This window comes from Podarcis filfolensis (assembly GCF_964270895.1).
Source record: "Podarcis filfolensis genome assembly, chromosome: 4".
NCBI classification, from domain to species: domain Eukaryota; kingdom Metazoa; phylum Chordata; class Lepidosauria; order Squamata; family Lacertidae; genus Podarcis; species Podarcis filfolensis.
In genome coordinates, this window is record NC_139607.1 from 70,375,297 (window position 1) to 70,394,957 (window position 19,661).

General features: G+C 41.7%; 1 protein-coding gene across 1 annotated transcript in view; it reads left to right on the forward strand.

The window, feature by feature from the left end:
* RPL24 (ribosomal protein L24) overlaps window positions 1-19,661 on the forward strand; it is a 324,479-nt gene that overhangs the window by 217,234 nt on the left and 87,584 nt on the right. The gene's annotated exons all lie outside the window — the stretch shown is intronic.

Genomic DNA, 19,661 nt, shown 5'->3' on the forward strand with positions numbered 1-19,661 from the left:
GACAACTTGCCCAAATTTCATTAAATTGACGTAACATCCCTTTCAAGGGTAAATTCTATCCATTTAACATCGCCAAGAGAAATGCCAGATTGCAGATCATGTCTTGTCCTGTTCATTAGCAGTGCCAAGTTGGCTGCGGCCACCTTGATTCACAATGCCAGGAGCAGCTCACTGCACAGAAAGCTTACGATGTGCTCTAGGCATGCCTAAGCAGCATTGTCTCACAACTGTAGCCTTTTATTGTTTTTCTGATAACATGCTATGCCACGTATTTTGCTAGCCCTGTGGACAAATACTTGCTTGCATAGGTTCCCATAAGATAGCTGATGTCCATACCAGATAAAGCATTTTCTGACATTCAAAGGTATGTTCATTCTGGCCTGTCCCAGTCACACCTGCTTCTTTATGTCAAAGTCTTTATCTCAAATGTCAGTCTTTGTCATTTTGTGACGTCCAGTTTACGGGCTTACCACCAGACCTCAAATCCCCATTTCAACTGGTGTTCGTAGTGTTTAGCAAGATGGTGTATTTCAACTTGACGTCTTCCTTTTACAATGTGAGTGACCCACTCCAAATCCAAAGTAAAAATTATCATTCTGCTTTCAAAATATCTTTGCTGTTGTAGCATCGCAGTCGAAATCTAAACTAGAATCTGTGGCTATGTACATACTAGCAGCTTGGGACAGAGCAAGGTCGTTTTTCCTTGAAGTGTTTAGAGTCACATTTTCACATGGCTGTACATACCAGAGAAAGGGTGGGGATAGCTTTACAAGATGCACATTACCTGATCTGTTTCCCCATGCCTGCAATCCCCACGCCTCCTGAACTCCTATTAAATGAAGCTGTGATCTGCACATGCGCTGTCAACTGTGCACATGCAAAGGCTCTCTAAAATGTATACATAATCACAGCTTATGTATTCAAATTGGATTGAAGCCACTTTGAGGGGAAACATATCAAACAGTTGTGTTTCTTGAAAAACTACAGGATAGATATGGATCGTGGTGATGTAGAAGGAAACAGGAAACCCTTTATCAGTGGCTAGCGCCATGTGTACTCTGCTTCCAACATCAACAGTGAGAGCACACTGGAGTCAGAGTAAATAGTATTATATGCAGAATGTATCTAAACTGAAACGGTTTAGTTAGAACCAGTACAATGCATACACATCAATATTTCTTTGAAGAAAGCTAATAACCCGGAAGCTGTAAGCCGGCTCCCTCGACCAATAAAGCGAGATGAGCGCCGCAACCCCAGAGTCTTCCGTGACTGGACCTAACGGTCAGGGGTCCCTTTACCTTTACCTAGTAATGCTTGTACATTTGTAACTCAAGGTTCACAGCTGTAGTGCCCCGCACCACACATGCACACACAAACCATACTCCCTCCCTCCCTAAAGGCTCCTTCCTACTTCCTGTAAATTCATTTTCATTTTTTTCTGCACTGAGCTACCCTTACATGAATTTCCTGGATATTTTTGTTTTGTTTATTTGCATCCTTATTGCCTGTTTGTGCACTGTATGTGTGTCTGTCAGGTCCGTGCCAGGTGGGCAGTCGGGTGAACTTGCCGCAGGCCTCAGAGGGCTAAGACTGCCAGGTGTCTGCCGGACTCACATTCTCATGCCCCAAATGTCCCATACCTCCTAGCTGACTGGGGACTCCCACCCCAGGCCTCAGACAGGTTCTGCACGGGCCTGGTGGGTGTGTGCTCAAGTTTATCTTTCCTCTTTTTGGGAAAGACTTCCATTTTCTGAAGAAAGTTCCACACAAAGAAGAAAAACCTATGAATGGATGAAGTTTGCTACAGCTGTTATTTGGCAAGTATGATTTTTTTCAAAAAGTCCTGCATCTACTATACAGCATAGCATTATACAGCTTTGGAAAATATCGATCTGTTCTGCCCCACTGAATTTTTAGAAAAGCATTTGAAGAGCTGTAGTTCTTCCACGCAAGGTAGTGAGACAGAAAGAAACTGGACTGAAGCATTTGCATCATTTGACCATGATTAACGGCTTCATATAGTTTATCTGATGGGGCTGGGGGAAAATACGTCACATGAAAGGATTTGTCATACAATGGGTGTCAGAACTCAAGCCTTCCCCTGGATTCTTAAAGAAGCTTACAAGATACCAGCAGTACAGCTGATGAAGAAATAACAGCAGATAAAGTAAACAGCAGAGCTGCTTAGAGATTATGGGAGCATTAGAAGGATTTCAAATCTTGGCTGAAAACATACCTTTAATGATGCAATTTCCTGCACAGAAAAATGCATCACATTCGTCTTATTGACAACAGCAGAAGGGCTGGCTCCAGGGTTTGGGATGGGGAGGCCTATTCAGAGGGAATGCAGCCCTGGGCACAGGAATCACTATGGCACCTGTATCTGGCCAAGATTCAAGTTCACTTTATTGGCCCTCACCTCCATATAGCACTCTGTGGGATGGAGACAACAGTCCAGGTCTTCATAGCTACACTTGATTCAGATGTTATGGAAAAATGCAGCATACTGGTGACATTGTGCTCCAAATTCCATAATGTCCACTTCTAATGGCTTCATTTGTTATTATATTATATTCATTTACTGCTTAATATCTGAACAGTTTCTATGTTTGTTTTTTAAAACTACAAATATATTTAACAAATAATGGAAAGAAGGGTTCATCCACACTTCCGCTTGTTCCGTGTCTAGCAAGGATAGGTCTGAGAGGTTTCCACTTGTCCCATGCACTTTAGGCACAGGTCCAAGTGGTTTTTCATTTGCCCAGCAGCTTTTCCTGGGAAAACCCGCCATTTAATGCTGACTAGGAGCAAACGTCCATTCACAGAAAAAGCAATTGACTGGCCCTTTTTGCTGTGATTAGAATGGGATTGGCAAATGACTGTATTTATGCTGCTTTTATTATGTATTCTTATTCTTATTCTTATTCTTATTCTTATTCTTATTCTTATTCTTATTCTTATTCTTATTCTTATTCTTATTTATACCCCGCCCATCATCCATTCATAAGTTTTCCTTCTTCTTGTGGAACTTTCTTCAGTAAACAGAAGTCTTCCCCAAAAGCGACAAAATATCAAACATTAAAAACATCAAACATTAAAAACTGCCTTCAGATGTCTTCTAAAAGTCAGAGAATTGTTTATTTCCTTGACATCTGATGGGAGGGTGTTCCACATGGTGGGCGCCACTACTGAGAAGACCCTCTGCCTGGTTCCCTGTAACCTCACTTCTTGCAGTGGGGGAACCACCTAAAGGCCCTCAGTGCTGAAGGATGGGGGTGGAGACGCTCCTTCAGGTAAACTGGGCCAAGGCCGTTTAGGGCTTTAAAGGTCAGCACCAACACTTTGAACTGTGCTCGGAAACGTACTGGGAGCCAATGTAGGTCTTTCAGGACCGGTGTTATGTGGTCTCGGTGGCCACTCTCAGTCACCAGTCTAGCTGCCACATTCTGGATTAGTTGTAGTTTCCAGGTCACCTTCAAAGGTGCACCACTTTTTTTCTTGATATTCTCCCTGTCTCTCTCTGTCTCTGTCTCTCTCTCTACACACACACACACACACACACACACAAAATAAAGAAGCATGAACTCAGTGGGACATACTTCTAAGTATCCATGCATAAGAATATGCTGCAATTGCAAATCGATAAAACAAGTAAGTCTCTGGGCAGGGCACTAAGTGGCCAAAGTGTGCAAGGGAAGCTTTGTAGGCACCACAAAAAGAAAAAGATGAGCCCCTTCTTGTGTTACTTGTATTAGGGAAGAGAAACTGTTAGGCAGAAATTTGACCAAAATGCACACATGTGGGAGAATAAGAGGGAAATGTCAGGGGCTCTAGCGGAGACATCCCCACCCACGCAAGTGAAGAACCAACTAGCCTGGAAACATCGTTTCAAATACTGCTTACACAAAGGGAATCCATTAGGTCATTTTTAAAAAGGGAACTGCGATGTCATTATTGAATATTGAATAATATTGAAAGAACGTGTTGCTTAACTGACACATGAAGATCTTGTGTACTGCTTCCTCAACAGGGCCATCTTTTTATTTTATTTTATTGGTTTTAATTCATTTTGCTACATCCAACATTAAAACAAGTGAAAAAATAAACATACATAACACATACAAAAAAGGAGTACATAAATAAAAGAGATAATAATGATAAAAAGAACAAAAGAAAAAACATCACCTAACATAAAACACCAACTAACTAACTTACATTAACTAAATAACTAAATAACACACAACATTAATTGACTTCCCTTCATCTCGGTTTCAGAATATATTATATGATTTTTTATCTGCAGTTTCTTTTCCTCAAAAGACTCTTTACGTCACAAGTGTTACGTCACACCTACTGTGATTTTTAGATTTTTTACCTCTTTTTCCATGTATGTCATAAATTTATTCCATTCTTTATTAAACTTTATGTCTTTTTGATTTCTTATTTTCTGTGTCATTTTTGCCAGTTCTAAATAGTCAAATAGTTTGGTTTGCCATTCGTTTATAGTTGGGATTTTTGATGTCTTCCAATTCTGCGCTATTAAAGTTCTGGCAGCCACTGTCGCATACTGAAAGAGTGTTTGGTCTTCCTTTTTGATTTCCTCCCCAATTATCCCCAGCAGAAAGGCTTCGGGTTTTTTTATAAAGGTATATTTGAGGATTTTTTTTAATTCATTGTAAATAGATTCCCAGAATTTTTTGATAGGCTCACACAACCACCACATATGATAGAAATCGCCCTCCTTGATCTTGCACTTCCAACATAATTTATCACCAGTTTTATATATTTTTTCCAATTTTACGGGCGTTACATACCACCTATACATCATTTTATACATATTTTCCCTGAGTGTTGTGCATGCCGAGAATCTCATGATCTTCCTAATTTAGTATGATTATCAAACTGGAAAGAACCCACTTTAACTAAGTAAGACATGGGTGAATCAGCAGGGAGTGGATTTAAAACACAAGGAGATGTGCTCACACAACACACTGTGCCTTTTTCTACAGTGTTAATGGTTTCAGTGTTGCCTTTTAATATAAGACTCGTGAACCAAAACCCATTTTAGTGACTATTTTATGATGATGGTGGCAGGGAAACAATTAGACTTCCACCAGTGGCGTGTAGTCAGTAGGGGGACTAGGCTAGTCTCCTAAATGTTTTTGGTAAATTAGCATATTAAAGTATTACGAGGCCTGGTGCCTTGTTCTCAAAGCCCAGGAAGCTTTTGCCTGGCTTCAGGAAGGAGGTGCAATGCTCATAGCAGGATGGCAGGGCATCACGCATGGGATGTTGCCCCCGCCCATCGCCCTTGCAAGCTGGTGCCTCTGACCCTAACTGGTCCCCTACACGCACAAAAATTCACTGCACACCACTGAATTCCACCGCCATTTCATATTCTCAATATCTCCAACACAGCTGTTCCAAGTTACATGGGGACGTTCACAACCTAGTCCCTGGGAGGGACTGTGACTAGTTCGCAAAGCATTTTGTAGATTAAATTGCTTGCATCTTCTCCAAGTTGGACTGGTTGTCTGAGGTTACTGTGGAGGCATCTACTGCACCATCTTATCAGGTTGTTATGGATGCCTTTCAGTTTGTTCAGCCTTAGGATGTGGACACAGGAGCTCTGGAGGAACAAGACTGACCACAAGACTGCAACTCCTGGCATTCTTCTCTAATTAAAAAATTACATGTTGCTATCCAAATATATGGTAGAAGTTGTTGGTGCCTCTCTGCAAGATGGCCATAGTCTATTTATACTAAAGAAGGGATCTTTTTTGGGGGGAGGGGGTATTTTAGCAAATACTGTTTGCTATTCCACTCTTGGGTGAGGTGTTAAGGTGCATGGTAGCAATCCACCTCAATGCTTTCCTGGAAAAAGTCAATTATATTAATTCCTTTCATTCTTGCTTTCAGCATGGTTCAGAAACTGCCTTGGCTGCCCTAACAGATAACTTATACTAGAAGACAGATGGGGAAGCAGCAATAAATCAGCCGTCAGCCATCTCTTCTTCTCTTGTGAAAGTGACCACATATGAGCTACATATACATTAGCTTCCTTACACTGGACATTCAATGTGGATCGGGTAAAAACAGGGCTTGGACAAATGGGGCGTTGCGGCACAACTGATCGGCTGATCAGTAGTGCTCGCAAAGCCTTCCATGCAGCACTTCCCATCACTGACAATCAACAATGTTGGGGAGTGCTGCATTTCCACCATTCTCCAGGGCCAGTCCTACCATGCAGCGGCGTGAAGCAATTTGCTTTAGGCAGCACTTTAAATGGGGGTGGGTGAGAGAGATGAAAGCAGGAACTGATGTCTGAATGTTGCAGCAGACTTTTAAAAGTGCTGACCCTAGCAGGGAGCGAGCACCATTTGGACTCCATTTTGCTCTGCAAAATGTCTCGGACTGACACCGCCATTCTCTTAGGACACTACATCTTCCTGCTCCCTTACAGCCCCTTTCTTTCCATATCCAACTCATGCCAATACATTGATCAGTGCAACTGTAGCTCTACAGCAATTGGGTGTTTGGCTGCACTGATTCTGCAACAGAATGGCATTATTATCACTGCCATTAGTCTTTTTTTGTTTTGTTTTGTTTTGTTTTAACAAAAAGCAAACTCAAAACAGCTTACAATTGAAAAGTGCATAGGTACAAATGCCCTCACACCAGATCCTTTCTGACATTTTCCTTAACAGATACTGTAACAAGCAAACTTTCCAAGGTTTCCTTTTTTTAATTTTTTTAATGCAAACCATAGTAAGTAGATTCAAACCCATTTTCTGATTTACCTATATCACACTATATTATGTGACTATGAAACATCCCCTGGCTCTGTTTCCTTTTGCATATTTCCTTTATGGGCCTGTCAATCGAAACTACCTCATGGCCTTAATAAACAGAGAGAGGGTTTGGAAAGCATGTAATGTTCATGTGACTCACCTGAAGAGGCGGCTACAGTAAATCTAGGCATGGCAATTAATTGCTCATGCAAATTGCAAGATGGTAAGGTTAAAGAGTTCGTGTGTGCTAAAGCATGAAGAGAAGATTTATAGAAAAAAGTGGAGTATGTGTTTGTGTGTATAAATTTAAACATGAAACATGCAGTTCAGTAATGTGCCAAACTCCACCCGCAGATTATAAAACCTAAATGCACCCTGAAAAGCAACTTTTGGGAATTTAACTAAAGCATTCCTTTCACAGAAAAATATGAAACTGGAACCACTAAGCTGTTGGACATTCACAGGTCATCACTTGAAGTTGCAACTGTCAAATGATGAACATGCATGTACAGACATCGAATCCTGGGAAGCAGATGCTTCTATGCACCATTTTCAGTCCCATGTGGTGCAGCAAGAAAACTGCTAGCACATTTGCAAAGCTAAGCAGGGTCTGGTATGGTTTCAAATTGGATGGGGAACCACGAGTTTCCTGCAGTGCAAAGGGCTGATTGAACTTGATGACCCTCAGGGACCCTTCCAACTCTACAATTATATGATTCTAACTTCCATGTTTAGGTACAAATCAAGCACCTACAGCACAGGAATAGAAATGTACTGGCTTCAATAATCCAAAACTGCCATTTCACTGAGTGGCAGTCAGGGGTGAGACCAATGGATGCAATCCCAATCTGCTATATACATATTGGCTATCTCCCTTTTTGGTTGACTGAACACTATTATGGCTGAATAAATATTGAAGTTTTATTGGGTGAGTTGTTTCTTTAAATGTTGCAGTAGATGGATTTAAAAATGAGGCCCATGCATGTCCAAAAAATATGAATGAAGTGTGAAAGGAAAATTGTTGCCTGTTTGTCCACAGACTTTGCTTTTGATTGGAGAGATCCTGTGCACATCTGTTACTCTTCCAGACCAAGAATGATCCCATCTAAAAGCTCATAAGGAGATCAAGATGAAGTTGTTTTAGCTCAAAGCTTTAGCAACAGAGTGCTCCAGTGCAGATCTACACTGTTTATGACCACATTGAACTTCCTTTTACTGGGATCCATGACAGACTCATGTCACAGAATGTATGCAACTTTTCACTTTTTAGTTTATGAGACTTTAATTAATCTTAAAACATGTTATTTCACTTTCCTAAAATCCATCCACAGTTTGTATACAACTAGCTTTTATTCAGAGTACACCCACCGAAATTAATAAAAATAAAAGCCTAACAGAACTTCTCCAGCTTTTGTTTATTTACAAAATTATAGACAATCATTAATTTAGGATAGTCATAATGTGCTTTGGCATAACACACAATATAGTCATTACATGGAAAGGCAATATTTGCAGTAACAAGCGCTAACAATATCTGAAAGATAAACATGCATGTATTAAAAATTATGGCACATGACAGACGTTTACGTTTATTAGCATGTCAGATAAGAGTTATCTAGAGCCATTGCTCCATACTTTTCCCAGATGCACACGCAATCTATTTTAGATTTGCCCAGAGGGAGAAGGTCAATAGAGAACAATTGAGTATGTGTGAAAGTCTGTCTGTCTCTAACTAACCCATGTAGCTGTAGAATTAATGAGAACAAAGGGCTGAGTCAGGCATGCATCATTATTTGTGCATTTATTTAACAGATTTCTAACCCACCTCTCCTAACACACTTACCATCCAACTTCAAACCTTCCTGCTCAAAGCAGGGATAGAAGAGTATGGCTAATGTGCCCAGCTCTTCAGTCCATCCATTGGGGTAGAGGTGGCAACTTGTGCAGAGGTCTGAGGGGGCTGATTGTGCATGTGTGACATCGGGATGTAGCACAAGACACATAAGAAGGAGCCAGGGGTGGAGCCAAATGCAGCGGCAGCATGGCCTCAATGGCTGGTGGCTCCTCCTCTCTCTCGCTCAACTTCCTCTTCCTGTCACCCCCACCAGTTGGGGGCTGCTTTTCCCATCTTTCCCTTACACAGCAGGGGGAAGAGGAGGAGCTGCTGGCCACTGAAGCTGCACTGTACCACTCTTGGCTCCATGTTCAGCCTCCTCTTCCTCCTCCTGACATTAACCAGGAGCTGCTTCCTCTCTCAGTATAAGGCAGCTCCCTATGTTCCATGGAGCAAAGCTTTTTTTCAGCCAGAACCAGACGGAACTCAGTTCCGGCACCTCTCAGGTGGGCACCATTGCCATCAAAAGAGAACAAGGGAGGTGTTCATGGTGAGGTCCGGCGCCTCTTTTTCTAGAAAAATAGCACTGAGTTTAAGAACTCTTGAGGAGGTCACTTCTGGGGGAATGCAAATTATAAATTATGGTAGGGATACAAATGGCAGAGTGTGGAACTGAAATATGCCACCCAAGTAGTCACATTCTGGTTTCCTCAAGGGCAGCCACACAGAGTTTATGCAGAATAATATTGATCAGTTTTGATATTCTGTTACATGTGATCGGTGTGTCATGGGCCACAAGTAGGCTGTAGCTTTCATATCCTGAAACACACCTACATGGCTCCGTGACATGCAATGTTTTTGTGTAAGGTCCCCTGAGTAGAGGAGCTTGACAGATGCTTTTCAAACATGGAATATTCACAAGCCAGTAGCAGCATAGCCTAGATTTCTCCTTTGCCATCTGCAGACCCTCCAAGTGTCCCTGTTTTCCAGGGATGTTCCTGATTTAGAGAAGCCATCCTGGTTTCTGATTTCATCCCAGAATGTCCTGCTTTTCCTTAGGATGTCCCTATTTTCATTGGAGAGATGTTGGAGGGTATGGTAGGATGTCCCTGTTTTCATGGGAGAAATATTGGAGGGGACAGAGTTATCTGACCCGTAAGTCATCTGAAGACAATCCTGTATAGTGAAGGGGTTTTTTTAATGTTTAATGTTTTATTATGTTTTTTATATGCTGGAAGCTGCCTTGAGTGGCTGAGATCAGAATGTGTGGGGTATAAATAGTAAAATTATCATGATGGAATGGGATGTCCCTATTTTTCATCAGAGAAATGTTGGAGGGCATGCTTCTAATGAAATCTGCCCTTGAACAGTGTAGTCAGATCATCTATGTGTTCTTTGGGGCGGGAGAGGGGAGACTATGCCACACCTTGACTCAAATCAAGGATCAAAAGGAGGAAGCTCTTCTGCTGCTATTACATCATAATGAGTGCGAGAACCTTGCATGATTGACCACAATGAACTACAGTTCTGTAAATCCTTTAGCTGCATGTTAAAGAAACAGAGGATGTGGTCAGGAGGTGGAGAGGGAACTGAAATAGAACAGAAGAACTGGGGCCTTGATGATAAACCTGTGTGAGAGGTGAAAACTTTTGGTAATTACAGGTTGGTGGTGTTCATTTAAGCCCTGAAACCTGGAGGTGATGGGGGGCATCAGAAATAGTTTGAAAATTTTCACCCAAGCAGGGGATTTATGTGACAGCAGCTGATGCTAGTGGTGCCCTCTTTCATTTTCAATATTAAATGAAGCCTCTACTTACGATTTACTTTGGGATCTGCATAGCCATACACAAGCTGTTTTCTATAAAACAATTTTCTATAAAACTCTTACAGGATAGACTGATAGGATGGGCCTCTAATAACCTTACCTGACAATCACCAAGGGGTTATTTTTTATTAAATGCACCCAGGGGAGGAATCAGTAGAGAGTAAATTTCCCTTTCCTCATCCTCTTGCTACAGCAATTAAGTAAACAGTCCCATATCTAGAGAGCTTCCAGATTGTCACTATTTTTTGAGTGGGATTGAAACATGTACCAGCAAATTCAGAATGCACAATTATAATCGAGCGGTATTGCATAACAAATATGCTTCCCCAAACAATGGGACTTTCTGAGATAAGGAAAGTGCGGGATACCACTTGCAATGTCACCTATCTTCTCTGCAAACAAATCAGAATAAATGCTCATTAAGTAGCCAACTGTTGTCTAATCTTCTTGCAAATAAATCAGAGCAAATGTCCAATAAACAGATCATGTGGAATCACTCAGAGCCTTGCATATTCCGAGCATGTATGAGACAAGAGGAAGAAAGGAGAGGACAAAGTGTAGAAGGCCAAACTCCATTGCAACGTCACTGCAATATGAGCTCTCAGAGCTATCAGTGTCACACAGCTCCTGAAAGAAATGATTGATTGCATCCTAGAGATTGTAAGTCTAGAGCTTTGTGTCTGTATTGGGTGCCATGGATTTCTGCTTGAAGTGTTAGATTAATAGGAGGCAATTGCTTGATCAAGGGTGTTATTTCAAACATGGTGTTTTCACTTTGGACTCAGGAAATTAATATAAATAAGAGTTCAGCTACAGGCAATGAACCTGATGCCACTGTATAAATCACTTGGCCAATCAACTGGAAATGGGCAAAACAAAAAGGTTTTGAACAGGGCATCTAAGATAAAGAGAGTGGAAGCCTGACAAATGTGGCAGGGGAGGCAATTCCATAGATGAAGTCCAATCACAGAAAAGGCACAATCCCTAGCAGGCATCACTTCACCATCTCCACACCATATATTTAAAGCACATGACTTCTCCCAAAGAATCCTGGGAACTGTAGTTTGTTGAGGGTGTTAGGAATTGTAGCTCTGTCAGAGATATGTGTGACTTCACACTTAATGATGGAGGGTCTCAGCAGAAGAACTTAACATATGTCTGTGTGGACATAATACCATGCTAAGAACTGTAGAAATTTGGCAGCTTGAGAATTAGACTAGAAGTAGGAAGTTATGGTTGTAACTCCATTTTAGCAAGCTTCCCTGCCCCTGGGGACTTTGCTACCTTTCAACCTCAGTTCTCCGTGTATAAAATGAGAACCCGGAAGATTAGCCTCGCTCAGACTTTGTAAGTATGAATGAGATAAGAACGGCAATAAAGTTCAGGTACTAAAACGTTTGCTTTTATTTGTAATGATCACCTTGCGTGAGAGCAAGGCAAAATGGAGGGATACACAAAGCGCACCTCAGAGGGCAGAACAAGCTGAGCCTCGTTGCAGAGAACTTTTGGCGTTTAGGTTGCTTTCCTCATGGCACTGCTGGCAAAGCGAGCTCCACCAAAAAACGATCCCACGGCGGTGGAGAAACAGATCCAAAGCGAAGAAAAACTTCCCTCAGCCCTTTCCTCATCGCACGCACAACATGCCAAGGCAGAGAAAGGCATTGGGCTACATCCAAGCTTTGCATACTTCGCCCATCTCCTCTGTTCTCTGGCCAGCACTCCACCTTAGTGACTCACTGTGCCAGTCTATGCTGCTTCACAACCTGCTTTCTTCCACCTCCGCATGTGATTCATAGGAGTTTTGGCATACATGAAGAGTCTTTGGGTTTTGATCTGATGGGCCACCAAATGGAGAACGTGATTGAAATATACCAGGCGTATAGTGCATGGGGGCACAATTTATGCATTTGTTGAGTAAGAACTCTCATTGTGCTCATTAACGTACTGATGGTAATGATGGGTTTTAGAACATTCAAGGCACTTCCCGTGATACATTATCTTGGTAAACCTTACAAGAACTCTAACAAAGAAATAAATCAGTATTGTAGTTGGGGGCTAAGGCACACAAGTTAGTGTACTGAGGGTTTTTATTTTTCCAGTGGGGTAGGCTGTAGTCCTGAGTCCCTTCTAATTTCCGAATCCAACAAGGATTCAAGTGTTGGACTAGCCAGGCAGGTTTTGTGATAGGAAATAGGAGCCAATGATTAAGGTAACAAAGGAAGTGGCTGTGTGCAGAAGACAAATGGGTGGGCCTTCCTCCCTTCCTCAACTCTCTGGTAGTTAGAAAGACAAAAGCCAGAGTTAAGATGTGTGAGCTAGAAGCTAGACGCTGGAAGAAGGCTGAGCAGCTGGGAGACAGAGCCATGCCTGATTTCTTTTGGAAAGTAAGGCTGTGGCTATGGGGAAAGCAAGACCCTCTTGGAGTGTTAATGGTGTGAGCCGCTACAGCATAGGCTCAGGTTGTATATATGTGTAAATAAACCATATATAAAAGACACCACAGTCTCTGCTTTCCTTCCTTCCAAGGAAATTGAACCCTGGGTAGGCACCTGGATCCCTTGGAAGCTTGCACCACTCAGAGATTGTGGTGGCATGCAACATTATCTCTTTCAAAATTTGATTCTGGAAGAACATAAAATGCTGCAGGCAATGGAATTGTATTTACTTAGAGAATAAGCCGACCAGAGTTCTGATCATTGCCTTAGCCTTGAGGAAGCATCTTAAGAGGAAACGGTTTTGTTCATAGTCAGCCTTTGAGCTCTTCGCCAAAGATGATGTCAACTGTTTAGAAAACTGAAATGAGGCCACCACACATTCAAAGAGATTGTGTGATGTTTGTCATTCAGGGCAACATTTGTAGCCGTTATCTACTCCTGCAAATAAATACGTTTCAACGATTATGTCGGAAATGGTCTGTTTTCTTTCACTCATTTAAAGATGTACTACTACATGGGTAGCTGTTACAAAAGGCAACTTTTAAGCCATACTGAATAAATCAGTGATAATATGAGTGCCATTACTGTATCACCTTGCCAAAGATTTCCAAATGGTCTTCAGAGAAGGCTTTGAAGAGATTGTAAAAGTCCATAGGCTTAGGTGATAGCTAAATATGTAACTATGTAATTCATGCCAAGTCTCTTGATTTTGACAAGTTCAATCACAGGGATACTTTGAATTCTACTTTGTGTATTTCTTGTTGAATATGTAGATCTGGGCTGGTGAACCTCTGCTCCTCAACGTGCTGCTGGACTTCAAGTCCCATCGTTATTGACCATCTGTCATGCTGGCTGGGACTGGTAGGAGCTGGATTCCAAAAACCGCTGGAAGGCAGTAAATTAGCCAACTGTGACATAGTTAATGTTGGTCTTCTTCAAATAACAGAGCTTATGTAAAAGTTGGAGACGTGCTATTTTGAGGGAAGATTTAAATTGTGGTGTATGCAACAAAACCATGAGCATTCCACATCATAAAGCAGCAAAAATGGGTAACTTGTGGCATGCCAGATGTTGCTGGAGTCCACTCCCATCAGCCCCACCCACATGGCCCAATGGTCAGTGATGATGAGAGATGTAACCCAACAACATTTGGAATGTCATAGGTTCCCATTCCTGACATAAAGGCTTCATCTTCTAAACAGCTGGACAAGCACTGAAATATGATGTGGAGATTAGAATCAAAGGGAGGAGACATTCTGCAAGAGTACAAGTTGTAGAAGATATTGTTTCTCCTGAGGATCCAGACACTGACGATCAATGGAGCATCACTCCAAGACCCTTGTCTACAATCCACATGGGCCCTGAACTGAGCCATGCCTGTTGCAACTCTCAACACTTTTAAAAAGAAACTTGACTTTTTGCAGTTAGGAAAGTAATGGGGAACTGTATTGCGAAGTGCGGAATGAATGAACAAATGATTAAAAGGAATACATCGAAACACCCCACAAGCAAATTAGGATGAATGTTAACCTCCCCACAAACTAATCAGAACAAATGCTCAACAAATATTGTATATAATATAACCTCCATGTAAGCTGCGTGCAAACAAATCAGGTTGAACACTCAATAAATAGGTCATCTGGAGGAGCCATAAACTAATCCAACTGCATTTAAGTTTTGCCTTTTAGGTACCGCTGAAGCAATAGCATCAGTGGGTGTTGGTTCCTCTTGCTTTCTAAGTTAATTAAGCTATCACTTCGTTTGATCATAGCTCATGTGCCATGTTCTTTAGCTGCAATCCTTAGCATACTTGCTTATTTGAAAGTTAAGACACTGAAATCAATGGAAAATCAATGGGACTTCAGAGTAACCTTATTAAGTGATAGGGTGTAACACAGGGATTTATTGAGTGTTATAGATGCTAACTACAAAGACTTGGATAAGATCAGCTGTACCATACTCTGATGGGCCATATAAAGAATAATCACGAGAGAAGTTAATAGCAGATAATGACTGTTCCAACAGAGGAATTGACAAATCTAAAGAGAAGAGTGGGAGAAGAAATTGACTGGGGTGGCAAGCGCTAGGAAAACTGCCAGTTAATTAAAGAGCTGTAAGTGGCTATAATTAAGGATGACAAGAAGGGGAGAGGTAATTTGCTGGCAGTAAACTAGGCCATAACTAGCAAAGAGCCTGGGGGCCCTTTAAATGAAATATGACATCAACAAGAACATTGAATCAACCAAAACAGATGCCATCAATTTTACATGTTCATGGATCTTTAGCATAGCCACATCTCTAGCAATGGACATTAATTATTTTCCTGTGGTGCTTTAGACATAGGAATTGATTTCTAATGAGAATTGATTTCCCATTAGAGTAGATTATTAAGGGTACACTCAAAGTACCCTTGGCATATACATAAATGTATTTTCCTTTATGCTTTACCAAATACATTGGCTCTCGCAAATTGAATAGACTCAAACTAGGGTGGTATCCAAGTGGATGTTTTGAAATCAGTAGATAAGTTCCTTAAGTCCCTGAGGACAGGTGGGTTTACCACGAATATGACTACCATTTGGATATCACTCCTAAAACTTTAGTTTAAGCTTTAGGGGTGATTGAACTCCCAATTAAAGCCTGCAGCTCTCACATTAGTCTTTTCCATGTGAGATGTAAAAATAGGGGAAGGACTTGAAGTAATATTCCCAGATTGTGAAATTATAGTGCAAAAGTGATTTCATGATTCAAAATCAAAACAATCATGTGAATTTTAGAGCTATCAGCCTATTAAAAGGAATTATGATCAGTCATTTCCATTTTAGCCAATCAATGTTGAAGTGTTTAAAATAATAATTGTAAGACAAATAAAATTAACTTACAATTTTATTAAACATATTCTCACTCGTTGTTAGAGGGAAATTTCATCCTTAATACTTCCTTTCTAAGCTTCCTATTACATTAGCACCCTAGAACCAAAACCATAAAGTCTGCTTATTTCTAGTCCCTCTAGATATGCCAATTACCAGAAAAGAACTGTTAATTTTCTGACTTTTCAGTCAGTTCCCAGAATGCTTTGAGTATGAGACAGAATGTAGGACTGGTTGCCAGAATTTTAACTTGTGCCAGCAGCATCTTAACTCAAAGTGCACACTTAACATGTTCCCAAATTTTGCCTCAGTGTGCCATTTCACGTGCTGATGCATTGGGGGCAGAGGCCACATTTACACCATACAGTTAAAGCACTCTTGTACCACTTTAAACATTCATTGCTTCCCTCAAAGAATCTTGGGGACTATAGCTTGTTGAGAATTGTTAGGAGACCCCTATTCCCCACATACAGCTACGGTTCTCAGAGTAGCTTAACCAGTCCTTTTTGGGTGGGCTGGACGACAGGGGTACTCATCCCCCTAAACATTATATGAATTTAGGTTTGGCCTCATTAAGGGCAGAATTTCAATATGAGTAGAAAAATGAGAGTGCCCCTAAACATTTTTTTAGAAAAAAAGCACTGAAATGAGCTTAACAACCAATCACTCTTTCCAGGGAATTCTGAGACTCATAGCTCTGTGAGGGGGATAAAGGTAAAGGTACCCCTGCCCGTACGGGCCAGTCGTGACCGACTCTGGGGTTGCGCGCCCATCTCGCTTAAGAGGCCGGGGGCCAGCGCTGTCCGAAGACACTTCCGGGTCATGTGGCCAGCGTGACGAAGCTGCTTTGGCGAGCCAGCACCAGCGCAGCACACAGAAACGCTGTTTACCTTCCCACTATTTATCTACTTGCACTTAAGAGTGCTTTCGAACTGCTAGGTGGGCAGGAGCTGGGACCGAAAGATGGGAGCTCACCCCGCCGCGGGGATTTGAACCGCCAACCATGCGATCGGCAAGTCCTAGGCACTGAGGTTTTACCCACAGCGCCACCCGCGTCCCATTATGAGGGGGATAGGGGTGTCCTAAGAATTGTAAGCACCCTTAACTATTGTTCCCAGGATTCTTTGGGGGAAGCCTTGACTGTTCAAACTCACATAAGTGTGCTTTAGATGTATGGTGCAGATATGGTGTGTGTGCAGAAAGGTGCTTCCTCCATACTTGTCCCACACAAGCTTTGTTGGGCAAGGCAGGTGATGTGGAAATTCTGTGGTGTTGGTGGTGGGAATACCTGTGAGAATTGCCGTGTCTCTGTGGAGCTCTTTTGCCCTCTATGAGGGAAGACAAGCACTGGGTCCACCCATGTTTTTTCCCCTGCCATGAGCTTAGGAACACATAATAGTTCTGCCTCTGTCGGAGTTCAACTGGAGTCTTCTCCTGGCCCATTCTTCACCCTTCCTTCTGATCCTCCAAAACACTATGATTTTCAGTTTGGGGAATTCAGTCCTGACAGTATTTTCTACCACTGATTAAAACAGGCCTGCCTTTGGCTTTCCAGTTCCGGTCTGCTTTAATGGAGGCAGCTCCCACGACAGCAGATCGTTGGCAAAGGAAAAACAAGGGTGATTGAGGGTCATTATCCATGCTAGTTCCCCCCCCACACACACACACACACCAGGGACAGGGGGAACGGGCTTCACTCGCAGTTCATCTCGATACTTGGCTCTTGCTCCAGCATGGAATGTGGGAGGCAGGGAAGTGCTGAGTGCAAAAGCAATTCACCTACTGATAACCCTCCTATGCCACCACTAAGAAGCAGAGGTACTCCTGTTAATTAGAGCTTAATTTGGACTAATATACAGGCATGTGCTAGAAAAGATGAGATCACAAACTGCGGAATGGATCCAACTGCAAGGTTGTTAAGATTTGAATTTGAGAGAAGACTTAATTCAGTGTAAAAGACGTGGGGGGGGGGGGAGAGCCTACTGTTTCTCTATACAAGGTTTTTTTCTTTGCATTTATAATTCGCCAACCTTCCCTGGAATGTTAGTTCAATTTATGTACGTGCAAGTGAGGAAAGAGGGCACGGGATTGCAGATACGGATTTTATACATTAAATGGAACTGTGTGTGCAAAAAAAAAGTAAAAAGGGAGAGATGCTTTATTTTGCAAAAGACATATATACAGTGGTACCTCGGGTTGCATACGCTTCAGGTTACATACGCTTCAGGTTACAGACTCCGCTAACCCAGAAATAGTACCTCGGGTTAAGAACTTTGCTTCAGGATGAGAACAGAGATTGTGCTCTAATGCTGCGGCGGCAGCAGGAGGCCCCATTAGCTAAAGTGGTGCTTCAGGTTAAGAACAGTTTCAGATTAAGAACGGACCTCCGGAACGAATTAAGTACTTAAGCCGAGGTACCACTGTATATATTTGTTCACATCTATTACTACACAATGAAATACACAGCAGTGCCTGTGGAATTTCCAGGTGGCCTGCCATTTGGTCACTGACATCCAACCTGCACAATTTTTCTTCAGGCCATGTCCTGATGCTCATAATTTGGGAAATTGTCATATTATTATTTATTACATTTCTTACCCACCCAGAGGACAGGCAAGAAATCTAATAAATAAGATCAAAAGCTGCTGTTTCCTTATAGGGCTCAGCCTGCTCTGCCACACCTGAAGACATCAGAATCTGAAACAATTAATTTACCAGAATAATATTATGAACAAGGTATGGAACTATAGCAGGTAGATAGCCAGCTCTAACAAGGCTCCACTGTGAAAAACTATTCAAATTGTGCTTTCGCATCCGCAGCATACATTTAAAGCACTTATCCCGGCCCCCCCAGGCATGGAATCCTGGGAACTCTAGTTTGTTAAGAATGTTGGGAATTGTAGTTCTGCAAGGGAAACTGCTTGCAGGTTTCCCACGGACATCTGGTTGGCCATTGTGAAAATAGAACACTAAACAAGATGGACCATTAGCATGATCCAGAAGGCTCTTCTTAGGTTCTTTTGTTCAAGTATTTTAGTTTAACTGGGACATAGGTCAGAAGTGAATTAAGCCTACAGAAATAAAGATTAAAGGGAGGCATAATAAGAGTGTAAATATTTAAACAGTTGCTTTCTAGATGAAATGTTTTGTGCTCTGTTGCCACAAAGAATAGGGTAAGAGGTTTTTATTATAGGAAAGTATCTTTATGTTAGACATTAGGGGAACTTTTAAATCCTATTTTATCCTTAGACAATGGAACAAAGGGACATTGTAGCATTTTCTTCATGGGAAGGTTTTCCCAGAAAGGTCAGCTGGATACATATTCCGGTATTGGTGTGGTAAATATTTTTTCAGGGTGAGGGATTGGATCTGACGATGCTTAAAGATAACTTCCTGTGTATGATGAGAAAAATGCTGCATTGTAAGAGTAGCTGATTGGTAGGAAGGTGCCTCTTTGGTGGAAGAGGGACCAAAGTCTCCAGCCTGAGATCAAAACAATGGACCTGTGCAATAGTATAAAACAGTTGTTGCACTGCCAGTTAAATGGCACAAAAGGAGCTTCTCTGGTTACTGAAACAGTGCAAAGCTGTTGTAAATTGATATGATTGAAATACGTTCATCAAACTGAACAAATGTATATGTACTTATTGATTTTGCATAATTCATCCTGTTAATCATGCAAAGAGACAAATGTCTGCATATATACAATAACTCTGCCGACTAGCCAGCAGGAATCATGCTTGGCAACCGTGGGTTTTTAAGATTTTGTGAAGTATTGACTACATATTTTCAAGATACATCCTCAAGGACTACAATTTTGGAATTTAAGAAGGGGAAGGTGGGGGAACACTGAGACTCTCAAGGTGCTGCTCTGTACCAATTCCTAAATGCTCTGTTCATCTACCA